This window comes from Pteropus alecto, unplaced genomic scaffold (genome assembly GCF_000325575.1).
Source record: "Pteropus alecto unplaced genomic scaffold, ASM32557v1 scaffold166, whole genome shotgun sequence".
Classification (NCBI taxonomy): Eukaryota; Metazoa; Chordata; class Mammalia; order Chiroptera; family Pteropodidae; genus Pteropus; species Pteropus alecto.
The window spans coordinates 1192078-1216194 of NW_006439757.1; the positions used below are offsets into that span (position 1 = coordinate 1192078).

The 24117-nt window shown below is 44.6% G+C and overlaps 1 protein-coding gene across 3 annotated transcripts in view; it reads right to left on the minus strand.

Moving 5' to 3' along the window:
* Window positions 1–24117, minus strand: part of EBF2 (early B cell factor 2) — a 180462-nt gene that overhangs the window by 98441 nt on the left and 57904 nt on the right. The window lies entirely within an intron of this gene.

Sequence of the window (24117 nt, forward strand, 5' to 3'; positions counted from 1 at the left end):
CAGTGCTGGATGATACTAACACTCATTGCACTTTTAATTATATCATGTCTGCCTTCTCCGAATGGATTGCTGCCTCCACAAAGGTAGGAGCTGTGCCTAATTTGTTCACCACGGTGACGGCTGCGCTGGCTCTGGGACCTGGGGTCTCTGTTCTGAGGATGCAGACACAGTGTGCCAGCCTGTGAGACAGCTGTAAACAAGATGCCCTGAGAACTCCCGATGCTTGGAAAATCAGAGTCTTGCAGAAGAGGGCCCGAGGCACATCCCCAAGAAAAGCTTGGGGCTGAGGCGGAGTGGAGAAACTGGGTGGATACACTGCAGGAGGGACAGCCAGTGTTCAGTCTTAGGCAGGCAGAGCCAATGACCAGAGTCGGGCCCGGTGGGCTTCCCTCGCAGACACCAGCAGCTGCTGCCTGGTCCTTAAGCAGAGAATACCATCGTGCCGTCAAGTTGGTGCTCTAGGAAGTTAGTTCTAGGGCAGGAGAAGGGCTTAGAAACAGGAAAACAGCTTCAAGGCCATTATATTTGCCATGATGAGAGATAAGGGCCTAAATTAGCTATGGGGATAGAGAGAAGGGAGACCTTCCAGAGGCATTTCGTGGGCAGGATTAATGATTATGTATGTTATGAGACTATAAGCATTGGGGCGCTTAAAAGGTTAAGGGCATCATAGAGACTTAAATATTTTGCCGACATGTAAAACGTACATATTCATGTTCCCAGGAACATATAAAGATAAAAACAAATTTTTATAAATATATTTTTAAATAATGTTCTTTTCAACACATTGCTTATATTTTTAGATAGCCCGCTGATATTTTTTAAAGGAGAAGGAATAAAGGAGAGAGCTTGGGAGAGTCAACTGCTTATGCTCTCAAATGACTTTCATCCACAAGCCACGATCAAGGACACTTTCACCCAATTTCCCACTGAGGCTGGATCTCTTTAAAAGCTCTCATTTGGGCTACATTTAACTGCTACCTGCTGTGTTTGGCGAGTATAGATAAGAAATTCATGTACCTTTTCTTCTCTCCATCTCCCCCCCACTGTCCCCCCCACCCCAAAAAGCGTGATGCCAAAAGGATGTGCAGGTGAGTCTGCAGAGGGATGGGGAAGGGAAAGGCCAGGGAGCCGGGAACGCAGGAGAAAGCGGAGAGGCAAGGCTGGAGCCCGCCGGGGCCAAGCGGCACTGCTGTGGCAGAGAAGTCCTCATGGTCGCCCTCCCTCGGAGTCTCACCTAATTTTCATTTTTAAATGCCAACATTTAAACAGTATCCTTTCTCAAGATGACACACACACACCATCAGAAGCGAACGTAATCCAGACTATTATGTCAACAGCATTGATATAGAACACATGACATTTGTGTTTATCCCCAAGGAAACGCTGCTCATCGAGTGGAGGGAAGCAGGAAGTCCAGACTGACATATCACCCACTGCTGTGCATCTGCCAATATCCACATCGATAGACTGGAAATATGTGGCTAGGACCCCATTTTCTGCTATATCGTCTATTGCTTTTAAAACACGGGACAGAGGAGTCAGAGCACACAGCGAAAAGCACTCGCTGTCATTTTTGAAAGAAGATGGCAGTGGAGTTTCGGGTCCAGGCCGTCCTCCTGCCTCCTGATGACTCAGCTCTTTTCTAAAACTGCCATTTCACCTCGAAGAGCAAAACTTTCTGCCCCACAGGTGATGAAGATGGTAGTACTTTACATAGACTAATACGGGACATTCTGCAAAATATTTTCATAGGTTATTTCCTCGCAAGTGTCTCACGGAACAAAGGCTCTAAAATACAGTGGGTAGTTATTGTTTGTCCTGTTGGGAAAATGAGGAACCAACATTTAAGGGTGGCAAAGTGACTTTGTCCAGTGTCCCACCTCCGAGTTCAGAGTCAGACACCTTTCCACTCCCCGCCGGCTGCCCCTTCCCCACTCCCATCACCTCCCACCTGCACTGCCTCTGGAACACGGGCATTTGGCTGGTTCCCTCACGTTGTTTAACCACATCCAAGGCTGGACAAGGAGTAGAGGAAACCAGGCTACAACCACAGAGACCAACTTCAAGCTTCCTCTCAGTGTTTAAATTCAAGGATTGCCCTGTAACTCAGGGGCTGCCTTCAGCCAAAGAGGAGTTCCACCCAGCTCTGCCAGGTGGGGGCGGCGAGGGGGGCAGACCAAACCGGGTCAGGCTTCCCTCCACAGCCAAAGAGAGGGTGATTGGCAGAGAGGATCAGACCTCCTTGCTACACTTCTTCCCGTGAGCTCCCCATGCAGACGACTGACTAACCTGCTCACTGATTCGGGCTCTCCAGAGACATCCCAGTCATTTCGAACTAAACAGGAATTGATGGGCGCAATTCCTAAGCAGACCCCAAAAAGCAACTCCCACCTGCATCCAGCCCGCCCAGCACCGCGAGCTGCTCCCGACAGAAACAGCCCAGCCGGCCCAGAACAGGAAAAGGTAAAAGTAAATAAACGCTGCCTTAATCTCTCTCTTAGATTGGAACAATCTGAACCAACCTGTAATTTCATCCAGACATGCGGGGAGAATAATTTTTAAAGCTTTGCTAAACATAAATGCACCTCTACTCATTATGATTTCACCGGCATTTTTTTTTCCCTCGCTGCCCCCTTTTCCATCTGCACTTTATTCAATGAACACATCTGCATTCCTTCTCTCTCTTTTTTTGGCCAGAAACTCTATACAACCTTATCACTGACACCTCTCTGCAGTTTCAAATTCCAACTTTGTGCCAAATCCCCATTTCCTGCTGCTTAATTTCCATTCATTTACTCTTGTTTTTGCTTCTTCTGCCATTCCCAGCATGGACCAGCTCCAGCCCAGCTTCTTCTAATTTTTTAAGGAAGGCTCCCCATCGAGTGCTATTGGAATCTGAGCCTCTGCTCCATGCCAGTGACTGGCCATTGTTTATACTAGCTAACGACAGTTGCCAATGGGGCTGCTTCTTTCTCTTTCTTTGTTTCACTCCCTGAGTGTGTATACTAAGGCCCAAGAGAACTTTCCACCACATATGGTGACCCAGTAGGTCTAGTTTTATTATTACTTCAGTAGAATCTGAAGTAGCCTCTTTCCATCTTCTTTTTTGAGAGAGAAAAATAAAATAAAATCGAGTCTAGAAGCTTTTGTTTGCCCTGCTCTTAGAGGCACGATCGGCCCTAGCCTGCGCTAAACTGCTGTGTGGACTGGTCCTTGGGGGCCTCATCAACTTAGGCTCAGTAGAAGGACAGGAGGAGGGCGCTGGGGGAGGATGAGCTGAGGAGAAACTTTATAGAGAGGTGGAGGAATGACCGCTCAATATTTTTTAGGCTCAAAGATGTCTTAGATTTGTTAAGATTGTTTTGCAGAGTCAGGAACAACCTAGGGTTGGTTTTCTGGCTTCCAGGGGGAACACTCATGTTTAAAATATGCTCTTATAAACAAATGAATTGTGCTTTGAAAAGGTAACCAACATTTTTCTTCCCACAGTGGGATTGATTCTATTCTGTTGTTTGGGGAGATTTTGCTTTTTATTTTGTTCTTCCCAAATCCATAGCTCGGCTGCTGGCTTGGTCCGTCACAGCAGAGCCATTTCGCTGTCACCATGGCAAATACCTCTGCCCCAGGTCCCGCCATCTCTGCCCTCAAGTTCTGTGCCCTTTCCTTTGCCTCTGGGTTTCATTACCCAGAACTACATCTCTGTAGCCCCAGCTCGAACCTGGCGTCCAAAACAGAAGGGTTAAAAGTCAGAAATGGGGATGCTTCAGAAGCAAATGTCATCGAGGCGCGAGAAAAGAAAATCATCAGTCTTCACAAATGCTTAAGGGACACAGACGCTCCTGGTCGTCTCTCCTCCCATCTGTTCTCGCTACAGACACTAAATTGTGGAGCAGCCTCCCTGAAATCCCACCACACCGCGGTTTCTTTGTCCATCCAGCTTTTGGCCTCCCGATACCAAGGTTCTCCTATGCTGCGTTCCTCCTCCAAAGCTGCAGTCAGAACATTTTGTATCCAAGAGGAAACTTCCATCCCACAAAGTCTGAAACGTTCTTAGACAGATTCTCTTTTCTCTCAACTTACATAGCAACACTTTTACTTCTCAGGAGAGTAAAGAGAAGGCGCCTTCTTACACAGTTTTATGGCACAGATGTGCTTCAAAAACATTAATTTTTGTTGATTTGCTTTATTCACATTGTAAGAGCAAAGTCATTTTTCCAGTAGAGCAGCGTTGGGTTAGCCTTTTGACTCAACTGGGGCCAGGAGTCTCTCAAGTAGTATAATTCACACTTGTATAATGCCAAAGACCTGAAAGCATTTCTCAGACTTTTAAATCATGTGCGTGTGTGTGTGTGTGTGGTCAATCCACTTCAAGAACAAGAACAATAATTAGGTAATAATGCTCCATTCTGCAGATAAGAAACCAACAGTTCAGGGTTGCACCCAAGGGCAAGTCTAAGGCAAAGTAAACACAAGGACCCAAACCCCAGCCCACTTGTCTTTCCTAGTTTCTGGTAGGGCTACCCTGGAACCCATCTATTATCCTGAAGCAATGTTCTTCAAGCATCTAAGCTGGGAGGAATGAAGAGCACTTCACTGGTGACTCAGAGACAATGACCATCCACCCTCACATTGTGCCTCCAGCCCTGGGGGCTCCACACCGTGACAGGCAGATTCAGCCCTTGCTTGGAGATATATAAGCGCCCAATATCATGGCCTCATTTGAGTTTCTAGATGAAGGAAAGTCATTAGATAGACAGTGTATTTTAAAGGAAGTAGATTCCAACTGGAAGAACCCATTTCGTGCCTCGGGACCAGCTGTGGCTCTCCTCACGCAACTTGGGAAAGGATCTCTAACGCTAGGTTTTGAATAGGCAGTACTGCCTGTTCCAACGGTAGAAGGCAAAGCAAAACCACTGCCTCTGAAAACAAACTTCACATGCAAATAAACAAATAGATGGCCAGAATAAATATTCATCAGGTCTCACCAGTGCAATAAATGAGTGAGGGATTAAAATTGTGGGGATATCATTTGTCACATCAACAGTCAAGATGAACCCCACTGGAAAGGTTCGACTTACTGTAGATTTTCTGCTTTGCTAGGAGATACCTGTAGATAATTCTCACACTAGCGGAATCAGTAAAAAAGGAAATGGTCTCTTGAAAATATTTTGCATATTCAAGAGCCTTTACTCTTTAACGTTGTTCTTTCTCTAAAGCATCTTCTAAAGGCCTCCCAAGAGCTAAAGTTATTGGGTTGGTCAGAATTCTTTCTACCCATGAAGAATCACTGATAGATTCTTCGAAAAGCCAGAATATAATATGTAATTAATTAAATCCACTTTAAGTTATCTTCCCCACCTCATTCAATTCCCTAGTATTAGATTCTTAAAACAATGGCTGAGGCAAATATGACAGGTAAACAACTATACAGAAATATAAATATATATGTATATATCCATATGTGTTTTTAAAATGTTATGTGTATATTCATAAATACCTATGGCACATGGTAGGAAAGAGGTATCTATATCTACTATATTGAGTCATACACGTGAAAAAGAAAAATAACAAAAAATTACAATTAAAATACAAGAAGAAAGTTTCAGTACATACAAAACAAACTTGGGTGATATGGTACGTGAAGAGTCGTTATAGTATTCTCTCCACTTCTATGTGTATCTGAAGTTTTCCATAAGAGAAGGTTAAAATTTTAACCTTAAGAAGTAAGAACTCAATTTCCCTAGAAGGATTAAAATGAATTTTATACTTAGTTATTTCTGGGACACTTTGAAGACTCAATAACATGGAGACTCTTCCTCATTATGCTAGCTTTCCTAAACTGCTCTCAACTCTTTGAACAGAAAAGAGTGATAACTCTTTCTGGCAGGGCCCATGCCCCAGGGGAGCGTACAGCCGAAAACGGTGGTGTGAGTTCTCCCTCATACGGAAAATGCATTTGCCGTAATTCTTATTAAGTTAAAAGCTCATTTTTTTAATTACCTTTCTATAGATTACAGCCCCTCCAAACTGTCCTGAGAAAACTTATATGCCAAACCATATTTTCCATAATTCTAAAATACCCTTCCACTCACTGCCCCACAGAGCTGTGCATAAGAACTACAAATTCACTGGAGTAAACAAATTTAAACACAAATAACGAAGAAGGAAGGGATGTGCACGCCGAGGGCCAAATATAAGTCCAACTTGTTTTCTATTCCATTCAAACGCATATTGTGAGTTAATGTATTCCTACACGTGAAGGGTAAAACAAAGAAATGAGAGGGTGGTCCAAATTTTTATTCCAAATCCTGTCCAAGGCCCACTTTCTGGAGGATTGTATGCAATATGAGCTCAGGGTGTTGGTGGTGGCGGCTCATTGATGCACCTGGTTTCCCCTGGATCTCAGTTGTAAGAGGGCTGTCTCGGATAACAAGTTAGTCCCAGGATAACAGGCCCCTCCAGAAGCAAGAAGTATTGGCCCCGATGTAAGTATGCTGGGTCCCAGGAGACAGCAACCCCTTCAGATCAGCTTCTAACTATTATCTAGACATATCTGAATCTAGCCTCTGAACCTAAAGCTGTCTATCTATCATAGGTAACACCACCCACTTTCTTGGATCCAAATAGCCTGACCCTCCTTCCTCCACACACATACATACACTCACACACACACACACACACACACACACACACACAAAATCCTGCGAGTGTGACATCAACATGTTTTCCTCAGCTAACAAGCTTCTCTATTCACCAGGATCCAAAAGCCTGACCCTCCTTCCTCCCCACACATACATACACACACACACACACACACACACACACACACACACACACAAAATCCTGCGAGTGTGACATCAACATGTTTTCCTCAGCTAACAAGCTTCTCTATTCACCAGCAGCCAAAAATTTTAAGTGGCTCTTAAACAAAGACAGCCCAACGAAGAATAATGATGTCAAACCCAAGCCATAGCTCCGTGGTGTGAACACAAAATCTACAGGACCCAAGTTCAAAATGATTTACAGACAGTTTGATCAGAGTCAGATGTAAAATGGTGTCTTACTGGACACAAGCCAGTGGCTATCAATCCGAATCCTCTACAACAAGTGATGTCATTAGTCAGAATCAATACATTATGGAGACAATTTTCCCTTTTGTCTCTCGGCCCAGGGAATTTTCCGAGTTGACTTTCATCGCGGGATTGCCAGCACTTGTATTACAAGGTGGCTGACAGGAATCACAACCAGGACTCCCTCATGTGGCTCCTCTGGAGGAGCCAGGGAAAAGTTTAAGGAATAAATCGAATTAGACATGGGAGAGTCAGAGTAACAAGTCCAAGGTCTTTGTTGGCAGGTCAATCTTGAACTTCTCTAGCCCATTCCTGTTGTTCCTCATGTGTAATAACAACACAGAGGGAGAGGCTTAGTTCCAGGTCCACCGTGGAAGAAATCACCTGATCACCTTGGCTTAGCCAAGACTCAGGTAAAGCGGCTCACTGGGAAGGTCAAGCCTTCTAGCCTTTGGCCTCTCTGCCCTCATTCTTCTCCTCCCTGACACAGGTTAGCCTCCATTTTCCCCGTAAGATCTTCGTTCCCTGCTTTCTCCTTTAAACCCAAAGAAACGGCCAGGGCGTGGCCATTTCATGACTGTAGTTCTGTATGAGCCTTCCCAAGTGCCAGCGCGTGAACAGCACTTTTCCATCATTAACGTCATCAAGGATATTTTGTATCGTGGCCTTAGTGCTATCTTCTAGGATCTTCCAAAGCTCTCTTAAGGAGTCTGGTAGAGAATAGGAATGAAAATAGGAAAATTAAAGAAAACGAGACTTGTTTTCTTATTGCCGTCAAGCTCTTTGTAAAGAAAAATTCTCTATTCGGTCCCATGTGCAACTCCAACACAGGATATTTTTCCAGCTCACTGGTATTTCATAAACACCATTTGTTGTCATGTGGTTAAATTAAAACTGAGGATATCAAACATCAAACAGTATGTTAATGTCAAGTATGCTTGAATAAATAGTAAGAGTTCAACTGAATGGAATCTGTGGATTGCTAGCTAATTAAGCAAGAAGCAGGTGTGAAAAAAATCTAATTTAGGCAATTTTTTTATAATTAATAATGTTTACTTGTAGTACCCTTCTAATGGGGCTCTAGTTTAGCCTCTTGTGAATTGCTTGGAGTTTACTCCAGTATTTTTAAATTATAATTGAATGGAGAATTTTACGAGATATCAAGTTTCCTTGCTGATGATGCAGCCCTATGTATATAGAAGGTGCCTGACAGTACTTTGTATCAGTAGGATCAATTAGCAAATCACCCCCAGCAATTAAAACGCACACAGGCATACATCCACATCTAAAAATTCTCTCGTAACCCCAACACCAGCAGAGGTAGAAGTGAGCTTGCATGAGCCAACTCAAATGAGAATACAGTATTCAAGCCTAACCATTGACATGGATGATGAGAGCTTCGGTGAGCGTCTGCAAGGAGCGGCGACAGAGAACATTTTGTTATAATTAGGAGCAAAAAATTAAGATCATATCTATACTACCCTGGCAAATTGCGCAGCACCGATCAATTAATCCAAGTATACATTTAAGGTTGGTTTTCTTTCCAAGAAGCCAAAAAGAAGAAGAGGAGGAGAAAATGTCCACAGATGTGAAAACAGACCTGGAATATTTCATGGACGTGACATATCTACTGCATTTAATTAAAAGAAGAATGTATGAGAACAATGTATCCTTCTCAATCCGGGTCGAGGGAACAAAACAGGACTGGATTAGATAGGACAACTGCGATCCCCAGAGACAGTCCCATGTTTAATGGGAGCGCCACATGTTTGATATGTAGGGAAGTAAGTGGGTGTCCTGGACGGAGTCCACTATTCATCATAATACCACAGCCCTGTTCATTCCCAGAGAAGAGACTTAAAACCATGAAACCATATGTAGAATATTAAAAATCATTTAACGTTAAAATGCACATTATGAAAGCATGCACTTTGGGCAAGGCTGCAGTCCAAGAGAGCTCTGAGAAATCTCCAGTTCAGTAGATAGTGGTTATAAAGGTAAACTGAGTTACACACACACACACACGCACACACACACACACACGCGCACACACACACACACACACACACACACGGACTCTCATAGAAACTTGGTCCTCATCTCTGCAATGCTGCATTTTATCACTCTGTTTTCCTTACTAATTTCTGTAGTGAGGTCGGTATCAATAATTGATGGTGCGATGATACCTAGAGCCTCAGTACATTAATTTATAATTAAAGATGAGAAACACCAGTTCCTCTCCCACCACCCATCATTTGGTATTAAATCAAATATAGATATTAAATTGTTTCTCAGACAGAGTCAATAACCTTACTATATTTTCATGGGCTTTTCATTGCCACTGAATTAATCACAGCCCTTCCCCTAACCACATGGAATTTTATTTCCCATAAGAGCGATGTTTACTTTGGTTTACTTTGTTGGAACTCGGAGTACTTATTCAGTCTGTAAAGATTTCATGTAACATATTTTGTTAAACAACATTAAAAGCGCTCACTGACAGATCTTGTCTTATACTGCTTCACTTACATGCAGATTCTGCATGCTTTTGATCACATCTCGCTCACGGACAAGGGCCGTGCTCAGACTAGCACCAGCGTGCCCGAAAAGGCCGACGCCTTTGCAGGTTGAGAGTTCTATTTATTTTCCTCAGTTGCCAAAAATAATATATGAAGTGAAAAGTAAATGCCACGAACTCGAGCATGCATCCAGGGAGAAATCCTATTTATCAACTTTTAGCAGATGACAGACACCAAAGATGGTAGCAAGTCACACTGCCTGTCGGTAGTTTGATTTTTACCATTCCAGCTAAAAACACAAGGACAGGCAACTGCTATAAGGGCCACCAGAGGACATTAGAGTCCTTGCTGAGGGGAACCCATCTCCTTCCCCAAACCCACACAAAAACTCATGGTATGACCCTAAAGTCGCCTCTTCTGCCGGTTGTCTCAGTCATCCCAGGGTGAGAGATCGAAGGACATTTACTAGAATGGCAAACATCAGAGCAAATGAAGCAGAAAGAAACCCAGAGGTCTGTACCTCACCAGGAGCAGCATGGCCTTGATTTCCTCTGACAGGGCATTGTCACATGCTGCCTGCCCTCAGTGGTACTCACTATAGCTGGCCAGTGCACTCTATGGACATAGTGTGATTCGCTCAAGGATGAACAAATGTGGATCAGGAGTGTCACCTCCTTAAGTGATAATTTGGGGGAGAAGGCTGGAACAGTGCAAGGGGAGAGAAGCCAATGGGAAATAAGAATGGGGAACTTCTAGCAAAGCAGACGTGAGCACCATTCCTCCCCACTCCAGGTTGGGCTGGTTCTGTTCCGAAGGGAAAGATGGCTTTTTCTCAAAGCCAGAGGCCTTAGGGACAGCAGCATCTTTCCAGTTGGGGAGGGAGTTACATCGGTTCCGGGGTTTTGCTTGGTAGCCGGGCAATATAAGAACAGGTGTATTTGATGGAAGTCACTCAAACTTGGCCCTGGTCCAAAGGAGATAGAATAAGGAAGGTGTGGCCGTGTGGTGTGCCTCCGTACTCTTCCCACCCCAGCTCGAGCCTGTTCCTGGGAGACTCTGGGACCCAAAGGGAATCATTTCCTGGACTCTGCCCTCACCGACACATTTATTAAACAACAACAAAACATCAATCCAAGCAGAAGGGAAACAGTAGTTGCAAGAAGGTAACTGCCATCTTGCAACTTACAGAGGTTTGCTGTAAACCCCCGTGGTGGGTGGGGGAGGGGGAGGGGAAGCCTGTAGATTCCATTACGTAAAGTATGAGGTGAAGTTTCTGAACTGTCTTTATGAACAAACCTAAGTTCTTTCTCAACATCCTGACAGGATTGCTTTGGCCCATCTCCTCCCTATGTCCCCGAGAAGTCTGACCTATCTCACTCCTTCCTGTTGTTTCAACCTTCTTGCCATTTTGGTGATGACAGAGTCAATAAAACAAGGGGAATCCAGGTAGCGAGCATGCCACAGTGTACAGAAAACAAGGAGAAATTCTCCACAGCAAGAGAGCAAAGCTACGACGAGCCTTGGTGCCCTTCCTGGCACAGGACTGGCCAGAGATCTTTATTCTGTGGTCTATCAGTAGGTGGCCTGCCCGGACACTGTCTATGAATATATACAATTTCTTGACTTGATATCAACGATGGATGGGAGAGTAATAATGGGTAAGCTACAATGGATATAGTTACAATAGATGAGGAGGAGGCTAATCAATAAATTCATCTTCAGTGATGATGCAAGAAAATGCAGATGAGTCTTTCTATTTGGAAAATCAAACCTCCGATTAATGGTGCACACAACATGTCGTTGAGTCGGAGCTGGCACTGGGTGGAGGCTGGAAAGCAGAAGATAACGTGTGTTTATTAAATCATTGCTAAGGGCAGAGGCTAGAGGCCAGAGCTGGGGAATCCGTTGTTAAGTCTTGAAAGTAGAAACAGAAAAACAAACCTCTTTCTTGAGTAGAGAATTGGGACATATGTATATGGGTATTGGGAGTGAGTGGATACACTCAGTGGCTAGGACCTTTACCCACTCTCCATAAGGGGCAGCAAAGAACTCAAACTGCAGCCCCAGAGTCAGACTGCCTGGGTTCGAGTCCTGCTTCTTCATTTACTAACTTGGACAAATTTCTTAATTTTTCTAAGTCTTAATACCCTCATAAGTGAAATATGGATAATATTAGGACCTGCCACAAAGAAGGTTACTGTGAAGATTAGATGAGACAGCCAGGTAAAACACTGACGACAGTGCCTGGCACACACAGTATGTGCTCATAGGAAGTACGTGCATATAGTACGTGCTTACAGTATGCAGCTTAAAGAATCAGGACAAAAGCTTTAAAAATATATATATAGGCTGCAGGTGGTACTTTTTTCTGCACACTGGTGGGCTATTTGGTGAAAGACAGGGCACCTGAGAGCAACGTAAGAATCTGAGTGAATCACATGTTCGAAAAGCTTTCTTCCAGTGGAGACTATGGTCACCGGTCTCCGGATTCTCCCTGGATCAGAGTCCTCCTCTAAACACATCCCAAAGTCAGACCTTGGAGAACAAGAAACTGTCAAAGAAGATTCAGGTTCAAGTCTGATTGACAACAAAATTCATCACTGAAAGTTGGCAGATTCCTCTTTGTCCCATATGTTAATTGCTTCCCTGGTGTCTAGAACCGGCTCTGTTTCTGGTGGGCAGCCTAGGAACCCGGGATAAAAGAATTAATTCAGCAAGTGCTGTGAGCTGGAAGGAGGCTCCGAAATCAGTCACCTATTTCAGAAAACGGAGGACAATCGAGACGCCTGTCTCTGGTAATCTCTCCATACTCCCAAGGACCGGAAGTGGAGCATCCACACATGTGGAGCACCCCTCATGGAAAGACACTTTCTAAACTGAGACTGGAAAAAGGCAAAGGAAATTTTAAATGAGAACATGTTTGCTTAACCAGAGCGTATCTCAGGACATAGCAAATTTATGTTACTGTCATGGTATTTGGAAGTCCTTTCTCACCCCTGAGTCTCATTTGAGGCAGGGTAGTTAAAAGCTCAGGCTTGAGAGTCACACGATCTGGGTTGCTGAGTAACCATGAGCAAGGAATTTAATTTCTTCTGGAACCAGTTTCCTCATCTATAAAACGCAGATGACGACATTACCTATTTTTTTAGGGCTGCGGTAAAAATTCAATGGGGTGATGTGTAAAACAGGCATAGAACGGTGCCTAATGCATAGCAAATGCTTGACAAATGTTAGCCATTATTATTTATTATCCTCACAACAGACCTTTGAAACAGATTTTATTATCTTCCCACTATGAAGAAGGAAGCGGCCACACAGAGGTGAGTGACTTGAATACGATGCCATCCTGTCCACGTCACTCCCTCTTCTGGTCCCATCCTTTCTGGTCTGCTTTCAAAAGAAAGGAGCCCTTCATTCAGATCCACACGCAGCCGGGCCAAAGACTCTGGTTTCCAGGCAAACCCAGAAGCGGTCTCCAGGTTGGTGGCTGACTCTCTCATTCTTGGGTACCAAAGTGTAAGTGAAACGCTGTGCCCTCCTCTTCCACTCGCCTCTCCGGGAGCCCTCATCTGCTCCCTTCTGGGAGTGCGTGTCGTCTCAGAGCCTGGCACTGAAGCAGGTGCGGGCGTATTTTAAGCTCCAGCAAATAACTTTAATTGAGCTCTCCTTAGACATGTGAACCCACAGAGTGATTTTTTTTTCCTCTCTCTCTCTCTCTCTCTCTTCTAATAAAAAAAAGACCCACAACAAACCAGATGAGTCTCGGTCCCTCCCCAACACCCTCTCCCCGCTCTTCAGGCTCCCCTAATAAATCTTTTAACTATAAAGAAGTTACCTTTCTTGAAGTGGGTATTTTATTTGGTTACATGTGTGGTGTGGATCTGAGAAGCCTCTGTGGGACGGAATGTGGGTCGGAAGGACGCAGGACCAAGAAATGAGGCCTGCTGGTGCAGGCCAGGTTAGTGCGTGTATTATTATTCATCCAGAACTTTCCATTGCCAATTGCTCCCCTCGCTCCTGGCTCACTGACCACCACTTGGCTCCCCGCCCCCATCTCTTCTCAGATTTGAAAGCTTCACCTTTTTTCATGCTCACCTAAAATAAAATCTCCACCCCGGTGTGGACGAAAGATCTTGATGGAATTTCCTCCATCAGAAGCCAGCTTAACTCCTGTCCAGAAAGAGTATTGAAAAAAGAAGCCAGACATCACCCCCTACTCCCTGACCCCGTCACCAGAACACAGCAGTGTGGGCACAGAGCCCTGTCTCATTTTGCAGACTCGTGTTCTCTTTTTATATCCCATACAAAGATGGCAGCAGGAGGAAGAGGGAAATACAATGTGAATGGATTCCAGACCCCCCTAGAAAAAAGGCTTCAAGAATCGCCCAGGGCAAGAGAGAGAGAGAAGCAAAACGCTCTGGGCTCTGATTTATGAGCACTGAATTATTGGTAGGAGGGCCCAGAAGGAGTCGTTTACAACAGAAATTATTGCAGGCAAATGTTGGTTGGTATTTTAAATCACTCACTAATATTGATAGGTTACTGCCTGTCACACTTGCTTAAGGGTCATGGGGAGAAGAAAAAAAAAACTTTATCTTCCACTAGTTACTGGCTAAGTATAATGATAAATACATCTTTTTTTCTTTCTTTCTTTCCTCAAGCAAAGCCTGCTGTATTATTTATGGTTTTCTGCGTCACTGACTATAGCCGGTATCTGGGTTTTAAAAGGTTGATTTGCAGAAAAACAAAAACAGGGCCCCCGGTCTAGCGAGGCTGGTGGGGGACGCAACCTCAGCTCGCAGCGGCCCCTCTGAGGACCCCGGGCTGTGCAGCGGCCGGGCGCCCGGGGCGGCCAGGGCCAGATGGCGAGGGCGTATTGTTCCCTTTTTGGTGATAGTCCTGCTGTGGAAAATAAAGTTAAATCAAAAGGTTAGCACTCTGCAAGAAGCAAGAAGGTGGCAGAGCTGGCTGCAGCTGACAAGCGCCAAGGCTGCTGAGCAGTGAGGACGCACCGGCTGTTCCCGCCCAAGGCAGTGTCAAGGCCTAGGCTTCGCAAATAGGGAGTCCTCTCCTTCGTGAGGCCTGAGGAGGAGCCGAAAAATACAATCTCGGCCCACCCAAGATCAGGGATTGAAGGAGGAACAGACTTCTGTCAGTGTGAGGTCAGGAAAGCTACCTCTGACGTCTCCCCGCGCCCCCAAACAGTGCATTCCTCTGGGGGTGATTCGGTGGTACTGGGGGAGTACGGTTTGGGAGGGCCAACGGCCACCCCCTGCCACGAGTGTAACAAAACTGTGGAGTCCAGGTGGACCGCGCGGATCATTCCTGGAGGGCGCATAACGCAATCGAACCCTGACACAGGATTCACCGATTATTTCATAATAATAATCAATATAATAACATAATATAATAATAGGGCATAACTGGAAAGGATTTAAGAGCCTATGGAAACGCAGACACCCCAACCGCGCAACCCCCACTGCCCTCATCATGTTACAGAGGGACAAAAAAGAGGACAGAAAAGAGAGGAAAAGTGATTTGCTCAAGGCTCAAGGTCATGCAAGGAGGAGGCGGGAGCCAGGACGGAGGGCCAGCCTTCTGCGGCACACCACCTGCGCAGCGGCACCAGAAGGATGCCTGGCGGGGGCTGGGAGCCAGGTGTGCCAGGGATGTGCGCCATCACAAGGTCTAACCCGTGAGCGTTTTCAACAGCGACTGCGAGGTGATGTTTCCCATAAAAATAAACGGATACAATATGCATTATTGGCATTGTTTTTTAAATCACCTTTTTCGCTAGTCATGTTTGAGTTTGCCTTACATTTCAAAATCTCCTACCCTGCCCCAGCTCCAAGAATGGGAGCTTCTAGTTTCTTCTTGTCCCCTGGGCCAAGTCAAATACAGGTCTTTAATGCCCCTTTTTTGGTGGAGTTTCTAAAGCACATCATTTACCCGCCAGGCAGTTTCCAGGGACTGGAACACAATTAGGTGTCTGCAAAGCATTTGTTATTTACCTATGAGACTCAGGCTGTCCTACGGTGCCAATTGGTCTCCCAGGTAAATCTGAACCTGGGCAGACTTTTTTTTTTTTTTTAAAGGCAAACATTAAGATATGTATTTAGGGATTTTTAAATGCTGATTCCATCTTTTTAAATTAAGTACCTTTCTTTCTCATACCCCACTGCAATGCCCTAAACAATATTATTTATGCCATTTGAATGTTTTTGACACTGTTCTAATCTAGACCATATTTACAGGCAGAACTTTATTTCCTACCACATTTGGCGATCTAAGGGCATAGCAGCCACCGTTTCTGTTAAGCAATTGTGTGACTTCCCTTAGGAAATTTATTTAAGAGGAGGTGGCATTTCCAAAAACATCTAAAATCATTGATGAACAAGTTTAACTTTTAAAAAACTGTGAGCTATATTTCCATTCAAGCAGATTTTAAAAAGGACTCTCAAATCATGATGTTTCCATCTGCTTGCTTAAATTGTTTACCCCCTTGGAGCTAGTCAATTTTCACTTTCACAAGGAAATGTACTGGGCTCTGACCTTCCCCAAGAACGTGAGGTCTGAGTGCCACATCTCTACTAGGGTTCCAAATGGAAACTACTTGAGAGACTTTGAATTCTTGCTAAAGATAAGAACTTCAGAGATGGAAGAGGCAGGTGAGATCGAGTCAGACTCCGATGTTACCGGACAAGCTCCCTGAGCACCCAGAGGAGCTGGCACAGGTCCCATATGGAGCGAGCAGGACCCAGGCCAGAACTCAGGTCCCCCCACTCTTCACCCAGTGCCCCTACCAGCACCTCCCGCTGACTTCCTATCACCCAATTCCTGATTTGAGCAACCAGCGACTTCATTGTGCAGGCCCGGCTGTCACCAGAAAACAAGAGTAAATAAGAGATTTGATCAAAGTCCAGTGCATCCGCTGTCCTTAAGATAAGCTGAGAATACTGCTGGCGAAATGGACATGTTATCGAAGTAAATACCTTCTCCCTTATACCTGTTTGGGAGAGTCTCTGATTGGGATATTAGCTAGTACCTAGAGCCAGAAACTGAGTAAAATCTTAGTTTGAACTACTAATGAATGTCATACGGACTGTTCAAACAACTAAGTTAGAATGTTGCTAGTCAACTATTTTTAAATACATATTTTAATTAATATTTTTAAAATATTTTTCTGACAACACATAAATATATTAACACATAAATATATTAAAAGTAAATAGAACTGGAACTGCAAAATACTATGAGCCCCTTTATTCTCCCATCCCAGCCAGAAAATACAGTTTTCCAAGAACTGCGTTTTTCTGACATTATGTGCATTGTGAGACTTCCGGGGAGACTTCCCATTTTCCACACTCAGCATTTGGAGGGCCATCGGGGTCAAGGCACCAGTATTCCCCCAAGACTCCTAATAGTTCATCCAGAACAATCAAGCTGCCGGCTGCTCCTCCCCTCTTGTTACTCCCTGACATCAATTTCCCAAATAAGCATCACCTTTTTGTTGTTTTCTACCCAAAAGACAAAGCAAAAAGATGGAAAAGATGAATCAGAGAGACTATGAGGTTCCAGACTCAGCTCTAAATCGTATTTCTTAAACACCAGGTGCCCAAGTTAGAAAAAATGCAATGAAACTTTACATCCTGGTCTCAGAGGCTTCTGTTAACACAGGAACTACCACACTGAACTGAAAAATCACATCTTCTGCTCACCTCTGTGAGCAGGGACTATAGGGGGAAATGAAAGAAACGATACATGTTTCAAATTTTATGGCAGTTTACATCATGCAAAACTGAAAGGGCCTTAGAGGTTTTATTCTCGATGAAGTATAGTTGGTACAGAATTGGCAAGGTCTCAGGAAAACACCACAGGCACAGAATATAATGTAGGCAACCATCGAAAGCAACACCAGATACCTTTCCTACCTCTTCTTATGATAAAACTCAGATGCAAATTTTTACTGGTTAAATAACGTGACGGAGTTAAATAGACATTCAAACTATAATAAGTTAAATAATATGTTTTGCAGCTTATTAATACACTGGTCATACATGCAGGCTTTATCAAATGAAATATTTGAAATACACAGTCTGCTTATTTCATTTTTTTAATTGTGCTATATATTTTATATAAACAAGATATATATTTTTGTGTTCTATATTTCTTTACAAACGAGTCTAAGATGCTTTTTTTCCTTGTCTAATATAAAACTGCAGGATTATGTTAAATGAGTAGAGTTTTTCTATTTCCAAGCAACCTTTTTTTTAAAAAGAAGAGTTTTCTTCTCATTTCTACAGTAGCTCAAAGTTATCCTGAGTTGTAAAATCTGGCATTGTGCACACAATTACCAAGAAGGATTAATTGGCAAAAAACAATTATCACAGAATCTGAAAATTCTGCTTAAGTAGAGCTGGTGACTGGTGATTTCAGATCTGCATTTGCACAGTTGACAAAGGAAAGTTAAAAATTACACCTAAAGGATGAACAGCTGTGGTCAAAATTATGCTGCAATATTAATCTTTACGAGCTTCTTCGATAGGATTCAAACCAGTGAAATTTCCAAAGAGATTCTTTCCACAGAATGAGTCAGAATTACCATGTTCTTAGCTTTTGGTCTTCTTCAAATTAAAATAATAATAAATTCAAGTACATTAAATATGAAAATTTAAAATTGAACTCTGTTGCCACATGCTTTTTATGAAGATGAATTAAAATGTCTTCATTGCCTTTAAAGGATGTGGTTAAAATTATTAAATCATTATTGAATCTAGTTCTCAAAAACCACTTGCAGCATTTTTCCATGTTCTTTCACATGTTATAATGAAGATTCCCTAAAATTTTGCCAATTTGGCTACAAGTCCGATAGATGGTTATTAAGCAGTGCTCGACTATTAAGCTTTCTAACTTCCATAATATTTTGTAGTCCCCTATAGAACGTAAACTACCATTCACCATCTTTTGAATCACTCATAACGTTCTGGGCAAAACCTTAGGAAAATGACACAGAGTTAGAGTTAGCTGCCAAGATACAATATATTTCAACTGAAGACTAATAATATTTGGAACTGATTTCCTGCATTTCTTCTCTACTTATTTGTTAATCTAATATAGTTTCCAGGGGTTAGAATGTTCATGCCTTCTGTGTTCTAAAAAGAGATTAGGGGCTTCCTGAGCGGGGAGGGGGCAGGGGGGCTGACTTTCTCTAGCCTGAGTCTCACTTAATGCTGAAGGTCTTTTAAACCTTCTAAAGCAAACATAAATGCGCATACATTAGTGGCGATGGCTTTGGAAAAAAAAAAAAAAAGAAAGGAAAAAAACTGCCCTTTTCCCTGTAAATATGGACTCTTAAGCCTCTAAATGATTTGCCAAACTGAATCGGATAATAAAGGGTTTAAACTTTGCCACTTTGGGGTTAATGTGAAAGGCTTGTCAACATCAGATTGTTTAGACATTAAAAGGAACGCGCTGCGCGCCTCCTTTTAAACCCCATGTTCACTTGAGTTGCAGCTCCCAGTGAATTTACCCAGCTGTAAGTGATTCCAGATGCGCTGCAGTGACAAGCTTCAGTCTCAAGGTACTTATTCATTTCACATTAAAATCTCATGTTCCCAGGTCTAAGCTGTTATCTGACTGAGATCTGATTAGGGAATAGAGCAGAGGCATTTCCAAACCCGGAGCCTGCCCTCACTCCTTGGCATGGATCTCTGACCATCAGGCACCTCCGTGCACGGGAGAGATGCTCAGAGGTGCGCCAACGGGCGGCCGGGGGTTCAGATCGATCATTTTCATACACATCACATAGGCCCAGCGCTTTCACTGGGCTATCTTATTTAACCCTGGACAGAGCGGTAGACATCTCAGTCTGGCTAATTCTTCCATCAAACACAAGCTTTCTCCCCGCAATTAAGCAGGGAAGGGTCTGTGAGTTTGTACATCATCTAGCACAGCACTGCATGCAGAAGGAGATCAGTCAATGCATTATGGGTGATGATTGATTTGCCAGCTCCACAAGCCTGCAGCTCCCTCTCTTGCCCCCAGCTATGTTTGAACCATGACAGAAGAAGAAAAGTAGCAGGGTGAAGGGAGGAGAAAGAAACATAAAGGAGGTCGGGGGCATGGAGAAAGCAACTCATTCAACCAGGTGAGTTGTCCCTTTGTCCCCACAAACGGGCAGCAACTGTCCTTCCTTACCTCTGATGTGGACGAGGTATTTCTTTCTAGGTCAGTTTCTACTTCTTTACCCCAAGTTCAGAGGTGCAGATGCTACTGGCTGACAGTTTCTACCATGACACATGTCAAAGACACGTTTTGGAGCCACAGACATATAAGGCGAATGGGGGACTGTGCACGGAGGCTGACGATGAGGGGTGTCTGTGGGGAGAGTGCTACCCCCGTGATGCCACAGAAGAAACAAAATTAAGAATCATTAGTATTGTATTATTTTCCCCTCTAGCTAGGTTTTTGGTTTGGCTTGGGCTTCACCGTTTTGATTTGTTTTGCTCTACCCGTTGTCACTTTGAAGAGGTAGAAAGAGAGCACCATGAACCCCCAGCTGATCGACTGTGGTCACAGGCTGCTGGGCAGCCCCAGAGCCCGTCAGAAGCTCCTGTCACTGGACTCTCATCACACTGCAAGTCCCAGAAAACATGCATTGAATGCTGTAACCCCACACACGACCAGTCTCCCCCAGGAGGAACAAAAAAGGATCGCTCAAACCCCAGATCCAGAATAAAGAGGATTAAAAAGTCGGGGAAGCCCCAAACCTGCCTTGGGGGGCTCCAGTCGGGGGAAACAAGCCGGCCACATGGATGGAAAGGCGCGGCATTTGGTGTGGTGGTAGGCAGATTTTCTTTTATGACTGCTAAATGCCTGCCTTTCTCCCCAAGCAATTACAGTGCTGTTTCCCATCAAGATGGCTGTTAGCAGTGGATCTCCACGTTGCTACAAATAAATCAAGAATGCTATTGGCAGCTGTTGTGGAGAGTGGCCTGGTCATTCCACGATAGCGGTGGGGGCATCGCAGCAATGGGCCCAGCCGAGCTGTATCCAGTAGCTAAAGAATAAGGGCAGCTGCCCTCCCGAGGCCCAGCTGGGCGAAGGGAAAGGCACACTGCAGGTTCAGAGCCAGAGGCCAACACGAACTTTAACTGCCCCCTGTTGCACATGCTTCGCCCAAGGAAGCGTGTCTAAGGCACCTTCCTCCAGCACATGAAATGGCATCAAATGCCATCATTACGATTAACGAGGAGCAACACGAAAGGGCGATTCGATGCACAGTGGACACAATTTCATGTAGTAATGAACGCTTTTCAAAGACGATGTGGAAGGCACAGGTTAGACACTGAAGGTAAATAAAGGCTCTGCCGTTGGGCGGATCTCACTCTACAACTTGCAGTGGCTCCTGGTGAACAAACAGGCTTCCCCAAGCTTGCAGCGTCTTTGATCTCCTCGCGACACGGAGAGCTCTCAGAATATCAGTGCCTGTCTTTGTGCGGATGGACACACATCCGCACGAAGGGACCATACGGAAAGCCAGGGCGAGTTTCCTGTGCTGCACAAATCTCTCTGCTCACTCTGTCACACCCACAAAATCATTACAGCAACTTGCTGTGTGTCCCACAGATGCATAAAGCACTTCCTCCATGATAGCGTTTGGGGGTGAAACAAGAGTAAATGATTTGGGAAAGCTGCCAGGGGTATTTGGAGGCCAGGTGGGCCGTGTCCTCGGAGGGAAATGCGTGCTGGGTTAAGTAGCAGTCCCGCACCGGACAGGCTCCATGTGCCAGCTGCAGACCCGAGCCCTGCCCCCGGCCCTCGAGTCACATTGTGTCATGCCACACAGCATTTGGATCAGGAGACGGCTGTGGCGTGCTGCGTAATATTTTTAAAAGCCCGTTTCCCTGTTCAAGGGGGAAGCAGGTGGAAAGCAGAACCCCTGAAGGGCAGATACTTCGAAAGGCCCCACAGGCAATTCTCCAATAAAAGAGCGAGCAGAGCTGGCATGTATCCCAAACTTTCAAATTGACCTTCTCTCTTGATCTGGGACTTAATGCCTCCAAACCAAACTAATTCCAAAAGTCACCTTCTCAACTTCTCCGCACAATTTTTTTTTAAAAACAAATGAAAGCTCAGGTACAGGCTCCCCCCACAGCCCTTCTGACGTCCTTAGCTACTCAAATTAAATCTGAATGGTTCGTCTCTTTTTATTATACGATGGGCCATATGTCACCAAAATAAAAACCCAGCTGAAATCCCAGCACAGATAAAGGGCATGAAAGACTGTTCCAGCCACAAAATAGAGACCCTGTTTAAATCTTATTAAACAATAACACCCACCCGATCATCCCCTCCCCCCTCTGGAAAAAATATTCAGGAAGGAAATTGTGGTTAAATCATCTCATAGTTTGGCAAAAACGTCTACCTCTGAAAAATGAAAAGAGAAAAAAAAACTTCGTTGTGTGCTGGACTCACACGGGCTAATAAAAAGCAGTACTGTATTGCTTTACGCTGTAGCTGTCAAATTCTTAGCAATGGAATACAGATCTTGACTCGCCTGGTCCCTTGAGCCCTACCCCCTCAGACCACCAAAAAAGGAACAGCAGGGTTTGGGGTGTGGGAGGGGCATCATTTATCCTTTCCCACTCCAGAGTGAATCTTGTTCGTTGCTTTGTTTTATTTTTAATTTTTGTTTTTTGGCCTGCACATCTCTTTTCCTGAATAAAGTTTCCACCGTTCTTACAAACAGTTAGATAGATATGCAAGGGGGTGTTTGGGGCTGCTGCTTTAAAGAGCTGTGATTCTGCTTTCTTGCAAAGATACTACACACTTACATTCAGAGAAGTCCAGACATTGCCACAATGGTATGTGTGTCTTTAAATTAAGAAAGAAAGAGAGAGAGATCAAAAAGAAAAAACATTTCCATTTCACAAGGTCCCCCAGTGGCCTCAAACGCTCCTCCTTCACCATCAAAAATTCATAAAGGGGATCAGCATTCTTTACCAAATGGATCCCAGTGGCACCATAGACCCTGTTGGGGAGAGAGGCAATAAATATCGAATTATACACCTCATGGGAAGAAAGGACTGAAGACTCGGCTTCAAGCCCTCCACATGGTCCCTGGGGGAGCTGGGTCCAGACTCAAGGTCCAGCACAGAAAGGAAATGGGTCAAGTGTGTCAATTTCTAGACCGATGACCTTTGACTTGCTTAATGACACCGGGAGGCCACCACACACACAAAAAAGATGCCAAATGCCTTGGAGGAAAGACGTGAGGGGAGGGGTGCAGCTAGGGGGCCACAAGAAAAGTACAACCGCAGCACCGCAGTGGGGGATGATCCCCGTCCCCCCCGTGTCAGCTGCGATTTGTCCTTGGGAAGATCCGCCCAGCTGAGTGGTAGAAAGTCCATGAGTAAAGAACTTCGATTGCCACCTATATTTGGGTGTTAGCCCCAGAAACAGCTTATCTTCTGCTTGAAACTCAGAGCACATTCCTTGCTCCTTCTCCCTCCAGGCTTTGCCCACGCAGAGTCCTGCCTTCTCCCTACTCCGCCCCCAAAGCCTTCTCCCTCTCCTCCTCCGATGACCCTCGCTTCCAGCGCCCCCATCTTGTGCTCAGCCACACGTGTGGCCCCCATGCTTTGCTGTCTTTCACCACTCCCTCTGCATGTGAGTTTGTGCCATCTCCCTACTTCTAACTCCTAGCCAGTGGGAGCTCCCTGCCTCATGCCTCCTCCCACGCTTCACACTGTGTCACGGAGACTGAGTCGATGCTCTGCCATCCATGCCCATCACTGCAAAGCAAAACGAAGAGTCTGGGATCTAAAATGAAGTTTACAGGGCAACGGAAGTCAGGAGGGAGAGAGGGAAGCGCAAACAGATGTGTTCACGGAGCATTTTCCGAGTTTAAAAATGTATGTAGTTATTCATTCAATAAATGGGATACAGAATAAGTATCCAGTACTCCTTTCCTTACATCGGATGATCTAAATTTAAATTCTCAAAATAATTTCACAGCTAAATGCAAATCAGGAGTTTCACAATTCGTTAATAAAATAAGAAAACTTCCTATAGATCAGAACAACTTCAGGTAGTCTAACAGAGCTCATGGGCCTAAGCTTTTTTTTTTTTTTTAAAAAAAAAAAAGCACTTGGCTGTACTTGTCCCAGAGGGAGGTCTCAGTAACTCCAGCTCCTCATATTATATATAAAGTCGACCCAATTAGGGTTTGGATTTGGATGGGCATTTTTAGCTATGCTCTCAGACACTTGGGCTGAAGTTCTCCTTTGTACTTCAAAAACAGTTGAAGTTCTTCTTTACTCTAGCTTTCTGAACTCTGCTGCCAGTTCTGTGAGTTAGTCCTTCGGTCATTTGCTAAGTGGTAAGTGGCGAGAAAATTGCCCAGAACACCCACACCGAACTGTTCTTTCTCCCCCTTCCCAGAACTCGGGCTGGGTGGGACCGAACCTAAGCCCTCTATCAGTTTGACTCCTTAGGGAAAACTCCCCTCCCCACCTCTGGTC